General features: G+C 33.7%; 1 pseudogene; it reads left to right on the top strand.

The window, feature by feature from the left end:
* Positions 1-5,071: 5,071 nt before the first annotated feature.
* On the top strand, positions 5,072-5,960 carry LOC105493240 (cyclin-dependent kinase 7 pseudogene; annotated as a pseudogene).
* Positions 5,961-10,708: the final 4,748 nt, after the last annotated feature.

The following is a 10,708-nucleotide window of genomic DNA, read 5'->3' as shown; positions in this document are numbered from 1 at the left end:
AATGATGGCAAAATCTGACCAGGAGTTTAAAATTACAAATTATACATAGAATGTGCACCAAATTAGTTAGATAATTAATTGAGAAGCATAAATTTAAAAAATCTAATTGATGTTGTACATGTGATAATCAGAGTCATTCTTCTACAATTGTTAAATATAATTTGTCTCATAATGCTACCCTTTGGTAAATTGTTATAACAGTGTATGATATATGTAGCTTATTAACAGTTTCATTAATTGCTATTAGAGGAAAGAAGCTATGAAAGCTGGTGCACATAGGAACAAATGTTGAGGCAGATGGTTGAAATTAGTGAAACATGATCAGTTGCTGAACCAGTTTACTTAATTAGCTTTCTGCATCAGAATAGTTAAAATAAATTTGTCATATTGTCTTCAGGAAATTGAAATTCAGGAGATGATCATCACATATATTTTTTAAAATTAACACGACAAAGAGCAAAGAACTGTGGGCTCTGACCCATGACCATTAGTTTATTCTGTACTGAGAGTCTGCTGAGCTATTTAGAATGGAAGGGGAATTTTACTGTTAGGGAATAGCCAACTGCGCTGACATCTTTCTACTGTTTGTAGCAGGGAAAACAGAGGGAGAAGAGCAAGTGGAAATTGGCCACTGCCCACAAAATTAACTTGATGCTGTTACTTCTTAGTTAATAATTTTCAGAGGAGTCGAAATGGATCTTTGAAATAACGGTTTCATACAGCAGTTTCCTTTTCAGCAAGGTTCCAGAAAATTTCAAGAAATCAAAATTGTAATAGTTTTCATGCTAAGGCATTTTTGGCCATATTGCTGTGTATAGCGGGGGTGGGAACTCAATTTTTAAGGTACTTGTCTTGGTTAATTCCTATAGATTTCAGTTTGGCATCCACAGCAATAGCATGAACAACAAATAGTCAAAAATGGGGGAGATTTTGATAGAAATATGGTTTATATGTTGGAGAAACTCTGATGACATTTGGAATTGTTTAATGGGATGCTCTAAATTGTTAATGGAATGCTCAGCTATTACATGATTTATACCTGCCGAGGTTTGTATAGGCTTGGAACAATTTGCTATCCCTTCTCACAGGAATGTTTTTATATATTTGCCTTTTAGAACACATTTTTCAACTTTGTAGCAGAAGTACAGAACTTAGCTATCAGTATGGAAAGTTTCCAATGATACTGTCTTCATCTATTTTTTCAAACATATTACAAGTGAGGTTTAGATGATCATGTTTAACTACATGATTCTAAATAACTATAAACATGCATGATCCGTTATTGACACAGCTACCCTTTCCCCTTTGAGGTGTATAAGGGGGTTCTTTCTGCCAGTGTTAGTATATAAATTATTTCATCCAGAAACTATGGAGCTGTGGCCACTAGTGGTTTGGCCTTTGTCACCTTTTCTGTCTTTACCATCAATCTTGGCCTTGATTAAAAAGGTGGGAGTAAGATCATTTTGTTGATAATACATTTATAGGCACTGTGTCAAGAGGGTTTGAACATTTCAAGGTCCCACAGATGTATTTGTGTTCTAAACTTAAAAAAAGTTATTTGTTAATATGAAATTAAAAAATGAAAAATTGAAATTAAGAAACATTTAGATTTCCATAACATAATTTTCAAAAATAGTAAATTGTTATTTTAGTAAACTCTTATATAGTAATACATAAGTAATATTTATTGTGGGAAGAGGTATGTTTTTATGTTTACTATGAGGGAAACATTAATATAAAAATGACTTGATTCAAAAATTTTTTACCCTGAATGTTAAGACTATTTGGGAAAGCTGCTTCTACTTTGGATATAAAAAGCTCCTACTCTAACAATAAAAATAATTAATCTACAAAAGTATATCTTGTTTGTACTCATCAGATAGTTGAGGTTTCAAAGCAACTAAGATCACTGAATTTCAGAGGATGTCAAGACCCTCCAGGAGAGGTGGACCACATTAAATTTGCCTTTGGCAGAACAAAGCAGAAAGAGATGGCAGCTATAAAATCAGATAAAAAGAAAACAACTGTGTGATGGTTAATTTTATGTGCCAAATTAACAAGGCCAATGAGTGCCCAGATATTTGGTTAAACATTATTCTGAGTCTGTCTGTGAGAGTGTTTCTGGATGATATTAATGTTTGAATCAGTAGACTGAGTAAAACATATTGCTCTTCTCAATGAAGGTGGGTCTCATGCAATCTGTGAAGACCTGGCCGGTGTGGTGGCTCACACCTGTAATCACAGCACGTTGGGAGGCAGAGGCAGGTAGATTACTTGAGGTCAGGCATTTGAGACCAGCCTGGCCAACATGGTGAAACCTTGTCTCTACTAAAACAACAACAACAAACCACAAAAAAATAATCTGTGAAGGCCTAAATAGAGTAAAGTGCTAAGAAGGAATTATTTCTATCTGTCTAAATGCCTCCAAACTGGAACAGCAGACTTTTCTTGCCTTCAGATGCAGACTGAAACTGGAACTGATATGATTGGCTCTCCTGCATCTCAGGCTTTCAGACTCAGACTGGATCTATACCATTGGTTCCCCTCGGTGTGGACTTCTCAGTGCCCATAATCACATAAGCCAATTCCTTATAATAAATCATTTTATATACATCCTCTTGGTCTTCTTTTTTTGGAGAATCCTGACTAATGCAAATTGAACATTTAAAAAATACTTAAAGGCCCAATAGACCAGCATGATAGTTGAGAACCCATGGAAACCCCATACAAAGGAGAATCTGCAAGCACTCACCAATGCTCATTCATAGGTCCTAACGAGGTACTCTTGAGTAGGACTGGAAGCATGACAAATTCTTTGGTGATGCAGGAATGTAGATATGATTGGTTGCTGTTGAGGGAAAGGTGCAATGTCTAGCCCTATTCTGAATCCTTTCCTCACATGAAAATAAAGGTGTTGCCACTAAGAGAGAAGCAGGCAACATCCATACACCCCTGATACCAGTTTGGCTGCCAATGGAGTAGCAGGAGATGAGAAATGCTGTATTTCACTAAGAATAGAATAGAAAAGTTAACTATATGATCTTGCACTGATGAAAAAGCAAGGTAGATCTTGGCTATCATGATGAGAGAAGGCTAAAATAAGAAACTAGAAATCCCCTGGCACCTGCAAAAGCCTTGTACATAGAAACAAGCTAATGCAGGCAGTATATTCTCTGGGAAAGGGGAAAGATACTGAACGGGGACCCACTCTGTGGCATGGGGATGCAAGGTCTGCTAAAAGGTGAGGATGGAGCAAAATACTGTTAAAACCCTCCAGCACCCTAGGTGCCTCAGCCTAAGCACAAGGTAGTAGTAGTCTATGACTGGAGGAATTTGAAGTCTATGGTTAATCAAAGGTAATTAGAACAACAACCACAATCAACTGAGTTCAGCTACTATTTAGACTGATCTAACCTCCATATTAACGAACTGCTATAAGAAGTGTGCCCATTTCCTGTTGTAAATTTACCTCACTCTCGATTTTTCTTTAGCCACGATGTCTACATTCAATGTGTTGTTATACGATACACACAAACGATAACAATGACTATGACAAATTACCCATTATCAAGAGATAAAGGAGTCAACAGAATCAAACCAAGATGTGATGAGATCATGGTACTTTAGATGAAGTATTTCAAAACAACTATGTTAAATATGCTAAAGAGTGTTAATTTGTTAAAAAGGTTAACACATGTATGAACAAATGAGAAATTTCAGGAGGTATATAGAAATTTAAAAAGAAATCAAGTGAGAATGCTAGAAATTTTTTAAAAACATGCTAAACAGAGAAGAAGAATTTATTTGATAAATTTTCTGCTGAATGACTTATCAACAGTCTGGATATAGCAGTGAAAGGAATTGTTGAACTTTAAGTTAAACCAATGCAAATTATCCATACTAAAAAAGAAAAAAAAAATGAAGAAACAATAATAGCAAGAGAATAGAATATTCAGTAGCCATAGAATAATATCAAATAATCTAACATATATATATAATTGAGGTTTTATGAGGAGAAGAAAGATACTATGGCACAGAATATATTCAAAAAGATAATAGCAAATAATATTCCAAAATGAATGAAAGAGAGCAAACAGCAGATTTAAAAAGCCAGGGTTTAAAGCAGAAGAAATAAAAAAAAAAATACTTGGGCACATCAAAGCTAAACTTCTGAAAACCAAATATGAAGATAAAATCTTAAAAGCATCCAAAGGAAAAAATAAAACACGATTACATATAGAAAACCAAAGATAAGAATGTCAGCAATCTTCTTGTAAGAGACTAAATAAGGCAGAAAGCAATAAATCAATATCTTTAAAGTACAAGAAAAAAAACTGTTAACTCGCTCGAAATTTTATACCCTACAAAACTATCTTTTAACAATGAAAATAAAATAGAATACTTTTTAAGTAAACAAAAGATGAGAAAATTCATTGGCAGTGAAGTTTTGTACTATAAGAAATGATAAAGTTTTACAGGTAGAAGGATTGTGATACATGATAAATATCTGGATCTATACAAAATATTGATAAAATATTCTAAATAGTAAAGATGTGAGAATATAAAAATTCATTTAAAAAAACTTCTGAAAGATAATTGAGTGAAGAAAAATAGTAACAGTACAGTGGGGAGACTGTAACATAATTAGGAGTAAAACATAACAAAATAATAGCACAAAGAATTAGTAGAAGGAAGTGATGTGTGGCTGTTAAAACATATTGAAATGATATATTCCTAAAATTTAGACTGTAAGAACTTAAACATGTATATGGTAAATCCTAGAAAAAATAGTAAAAACAATTCAGAAAGCTCTGTCTTATAGGCCAATAGTGACGATAGAATTGAATAATTAAAATGCTCACTTAACACAAAAGGACAGTAGAAAAAGGAAGAGAAAAAGAATATATAGATAGTAATGCAATGGAGCCTGGTGGACGGAAGTGGCTGTTGGAGGCTTTAAGTTTGCCACAGTTTACAAGGCCAGAGATAAGAATACCAACCAAATTGTCGCCATTAATAAAATCAGACTTGGACATAGAGCAGAAGCTAAAGATGATATAAGCAGAACAGCCTTAAGAGACATACAATTATTACAGGAGCTAAGTCATCCAAATATAATTGGTCTCCTTGATGCTTTTGGACATAAATCTAATGTTAGCCTTGTCTTTGGTTTTATGGAAACTGATCTAGAGGTTATAATAAAGGATAATCGTCTTGTGCTGACACCATCACACATCAAAGCCTGTATGTTGATGACTCTTCAAGGATTAGAATATTTACATCAACACTGGATCCTACATAGGGATCTAAAACCAAACAACTTGTTGCTAGATGAAAATGGAGTTCTAAAACTGGCACATTTTGGCCTGGCCAAATCATATGGGAGCCCCAGTAGAGCTTATACACATCAGGTTGTAACCAGGTGGTATCGGGCCCCTGAGTTACTATTTGGAGCTAGGATGTATGGTGTGAGTGTGGACATGTGGGCTGTTGGCTGTATATTAGCAGAGTTACTTCTAAGGGTTCCTTTTTTTGTCAGGAGATTCAGACCTTGATCAGCTAACAAGAATATTTGGGTACACCAACTGAGGAACAGTGGCCGGACATGTGTAGTCTTCCAGATTATGTGACATTTAAGAGTTTCCCTGGAATCCCATTGCATCACATCTTCAGTGCAGCAGGAGACGACTTACTAGATCTCATACAAGGCTTATTCTTATTTGATCCATGTGCTCGAATTACGGCCACGCAGGCACTGAAAATGAAGTATTTCAGTAATCGGCCAGGGCCAATACCTGGATGTCAGCTGCCAAGACCCAACTGTCCAGTGGAAACCTTAAAGGAGCAATCAAATCCGGCTTTGGCATCAAAAAGGAAAAGAACAGAGGCCTTGGAACAGGGAGGATTGCCCAAGAAACTAATTTTTTAAAGAGAACACTGGACAGCATTTTACTACTGAAGGAAATAGTCAAAAAGGCAAATAATGGAAAAATAGTAAACATTGAGTAAATGCTGTAGAAGTGGATTTGTAAATATTCTACACATGTAAAATATATAAAACTATGGGTTATTTTTATTAAATGTATTTTAAAATAAGAAGAATATATAGCACACATTTATTAAAAACAAATTGGTAAATTTAAAGCCAATCATGTTGGTAACTATATTAAATGTAAATTATGTAAATTTGTCAGTTAAGAGCTAGGTATCGCCAAATTGAATTAACAAGAGCAAGACAAGTATATTCTATCTACAAGAATCTCACTTTAAATATATGGCTATAGATACATTCAAAATTAAAGGATGGAGAAAGGTATACCATGTAAACACTTGTCAAAAGAAGCTGAAGTAGGTATATTAGCATTACATAAAGTAGACTTGAGAACAGGAAAGATCACAAGAGACATAAAGGGATATTACATAGTAATAAAGGGATAATTTAATCTAGGAAAAATAGCAATTCTATATGTATATTCTTCTAATGTTAGAGTTCCAAAATATATAAATAACTGATAGAACTGAAAGGATAAAGGGACAAATCCACAATTATAGTTGGAAAACTCAAAATTCCTGTTTTTATAAATAATACATGCAGACAAAAAATCAGTTAGAAGACTTAGAATGTACTGTCAACCATTTTTACTTCATTTACTTCATTGGTAAAATATTAGAATATTTTCCATAGACTATTTTCCAACAGACAAGAGGAAAAATTCTTTAAAGTTTACACGGAACTACTTAGTGTAGTTAACATTAAGATAGAGTATTTTCTGTGCCACTGATAATGCTTCAAATGTTAAAAATTGAAATCGCCAAGTGCAGTGGCTCATGCCTGTAATCCCAGCACTTTGGGAGGCTGAGGCAGGCAGATCATGAGGTCAGGCATTCAAAACCAGCCTGGCCAACATGATGAAACCCCATCTCTACTAAAAATACAAAAGTTACTCAGGCGTGGTGGTGAGCACCTGTAGTCTCAGCTACTCGGGAGGCTGAGGCAGGAGAATCGCTTGAACCTGGGAGGCGGAAGTTGCTGTGAGCCCAGATCCGGCCACTGCACTCCAGCCTGGGCAACAGAGTGAGACTCTGTCTCAACAACAGCAACACAAAATTAAAATCATACAAAATACATATTCAGACCAAAATAAAATCAAACTAGAATTTGATACCAGAAAGATACCTGGAAAATCCCTAAATATTTGGAAATTAAACAAAATATTAAACATTGCATAGGTCAAAAAAATCACAGAAAAATTAAAAAATATTTTGAATGGAATGAAAATAAAGCATATTAAATTTGGGGTAACATAACCAAAGAGCTGTTTAATTGCAAATGTGTAGAATCAAATGCTTATATTAGAAAATATTTTAAAAGGGCTAAAACTAATAATCTAACCTCCATTTAAGACTTTACAAAAACAAGGGAAATTAAAACTAAACAAACAGAAGGAAGAAAACCAATAGGAAAAAATAATAAAACTATAAGCTGCTTGTCTGAAAAGATTATTAAAATTGGTAAGCTTTTAGACAGACTAAGTAAAAAAGAGAAAAGATAGAAATGGCCAATATCAGAAATAAAAGAGGTTACATTACTACAGAACCTATGGACATTAAAAAGGTAAAGAGGAAATATAAACCTTATGGTCATAAATTCAATGTTAGATAAAAGAGAAAAAAGTTCTTAAAAGTTAGAAGCTTCCAAATATCAATCAAGAAGAAATAGATAACCTTAATACTTCTATGTCTATAAAAGACATAGAACTTAAAAAACCTTTCAACAAAGTTCTGGGCCCACACAACTTGACAGGTAAATTCTACTAAACATTTAAGGAAGAAATAACACAAAATTTATGCAAACTCTTCCAGAAAAACAAGAGCAAATAAACTTCCCAATTCATTTTATCAAGTTAATACCATCTGATATCCTGATACAAAAATTATACAAAGACATTATAGGATAAGAAGACCACAGAACAATATCTCTCATAAATATAGAAAAAAATGCTTAATAAAGTATTAGTCAAATCTTGTGATATAAAAAAGAGTAGTACATAATTATCAATCTAGGTGTATCCCAAGAATGCAAGGTTGGTTGAACTTTTAAATAGCAGATGGCATAATTTACTATATTAAAAAACTAAAAATAGTAATAACATTATGCTGGTGGAAATAGAGATAGTATTATATTAATGGATGTAGAAAAGGATAAAAAGTCAATCTATTAAAATTAGCTATATTTCTATATAATAGCAACTAACAATTGTAAATTGAAATAAGAAAAATGCCATTCAAAATAACATAAAAACCCATCACATAATTAAGACTAAAATTATAGATATATTCATATACATATATGTGTGTGTATATATATACACATATGTATGTATATATAGAAAGAGATAAATGCAAGGCTATTATATTAAAAATCGCAAAACATTATGCAGCAAAATAAAGACATAAATCACTGGAGAGAAATATTGTTTTTATGGATCAGAAGATTCAATATTGATATAATCCCAATTATCTCCTAATTCATCAAATTTCAATTGGGCATTTTCTCGGTAGAAATTGACAAGATGATTCCAAAATTAATATGAAAATTAAAGGACCTAGATTACCCCAAATAATTTTAAATATACAAAAATTTAGAGGTCGCACACTATCTGATTTCAAAACTTGCTGTAAAGTTAACCTAAATGAAACAGGGTAGTATTTATTTAAGGATAAAGGTATTGAGCAATGGAATAGAATTGAAGCCAGAAGTAGATCCACACATATATGGTTAACTGATTCTTTATAAAGGTGCCAAAGTAATTTATTGGAAAATGAGTAGTTTTTTTTAAACACGTAGGATTGAATTAACTGGAATCTAGATGTTACATAACGAAATTCAACACCTATCTCACACCATATTAAGAAAATGAGATTGAAATAGATTATAAGCCTTAATGAAAATTCTAAAACTTAAAAAAACTCTACATAAGAAAACACAAGAGAAAATCTTTTCTGCCTTAAGTTCGTCAGAGATTTCCTAGATAGGACACACCCACACACAGACACACACAGACACACACACACACACACACACACACAAATTGTAAATTACAAAAGGAAAATTAATAAGTTGGACTTTACATAATGAAAACATTTGTTTTTTGAATGACACTATTTAAACAGTGAAAATTCATGCTATAGATTGGGAAAAATATTTGCAAAACACATCTTTTGAAAGACTTGTATCCAGAATACATAATACAATCTTACAACTCAATAATGAGACAAACATCCCATAAAAAAGCAAAAAGACTTGATATTTCATCAAAGAAAATATACAACTGTCAAATAAGCTCATGAAAAGGGACTGAACATTATTATTCATTGTGAAAATGCAAATTAAAACCACAGTAAGATACAGCTATGTACCTATTAACTTGGCTGAAATTAACATGAAAATAAGTATTGGCAAGATTGTAGAACTAATGGGAGTCCAGAGCTAATGCAAAATGGTATGGCCATTTTGAAAAACAGTTTGGTAGTGTCTCGTAAAGTTAAATATATATCTGTCATATAAACCAGAAATCCTGTGCCGAGAAAAATAAAATTAAGAACTAAGAGAAGAACATATATCTCTGCAAATATATGTATGCGAACCTAGCAATTTCATCTGTAATAGCTAAAACCTGGAAATATACCAATGTTCATCAATTGATGAACAGATTAACAAACGTAGTACAACCACACAAAGGAATACTATTCAGCAACAAAATCAACAAATTGTTGACACATGCAAAACCATAAATAAATCTAAAAGCATTATGTTCAGTGAAATAAACAAGACACTAAATAATACATATTATATGATTCCATGTGTATGACATTCCAGAAAGGGGTTGCCAGGGACAGATGGTGGTAAGAGAGGATTAACTGCAAAGAACCCCTGGGAAACTTTTTTTTTTTTGTTTTTTTGTTTTTTTGGTTTTTTTTTTGTTTGTTTTTTTTTTTTGAGACGGAGTCTCGCTCTGTCGCCCAGGCTGGAGTGCAGTGGCCGGATCTCAGCTCACTGCAAGCTCCGCCTCCCGGGTTTGCGCCATTCTCCTGCCTCAGCCTCCCGAGTAGCTGGGACTACAGGCGCCGCCACCTCGCCCGGCTAGTTTTTTTTTTTATGTATTTTTAGTAGAGACGGGGTTTCACCGTGTTCGCCAGGATGGTCTCGATCTCCTGACCTCGTGATCCGCCCGTCTCGGCCTCCCAAAGTGCTGGGATTACAGGCTTGAGCCACCGCGCCCGGCCTCCTGGGAAACTTTTGTGGGTAAATAGAAATGTTCCATATGCTGATTGTTGTGTTGATTATATGAATGCGTACATTAATCATAAAACTATACACTAAAAAGGGTGAATTTTATTGTATTTAAATTGTACTTACATTGATGTGTGCTTAACGAAAAATGTATTTGTTTATAAAAATAGAAATGGAGAGAATTCGGGGAACATAAAGCCAACAGTGGCAGTCTAAGGTTTTGAATCTTTCTGAATCTGCATTTAAATTAACAGAGCAACTAAATATCAAAAGTCCAAACCCATGAACAGTATTTACCACAAAACTAGCTGACAAAGTATCAAAACATACATGGGGGTAAGCACAGACCATCAAGGGCCATAAATTCATCAGGCTATTGAATGTGCAGGAGAAAGACAGCAATAACTGGGAGTC

Source organism: Macaca nemestrina, chromosome 11, assembly GCF_043159975.1.
Source record: "Macaca nemestrina isolate mMacNem1 chromosome 11, mMacNem.hap1, whole genome shotgun sequence".
In the NCBI taxonomy this organism is placed as follows: Eukaryota; Metazoa; Chordata; class Mammalia; order Primates; family Cercopithecidae; genus Macaca; species Macaca nemestrina.
This window is presented reverse-complemented; position numbering and strand designations above follow the sequence as displayed.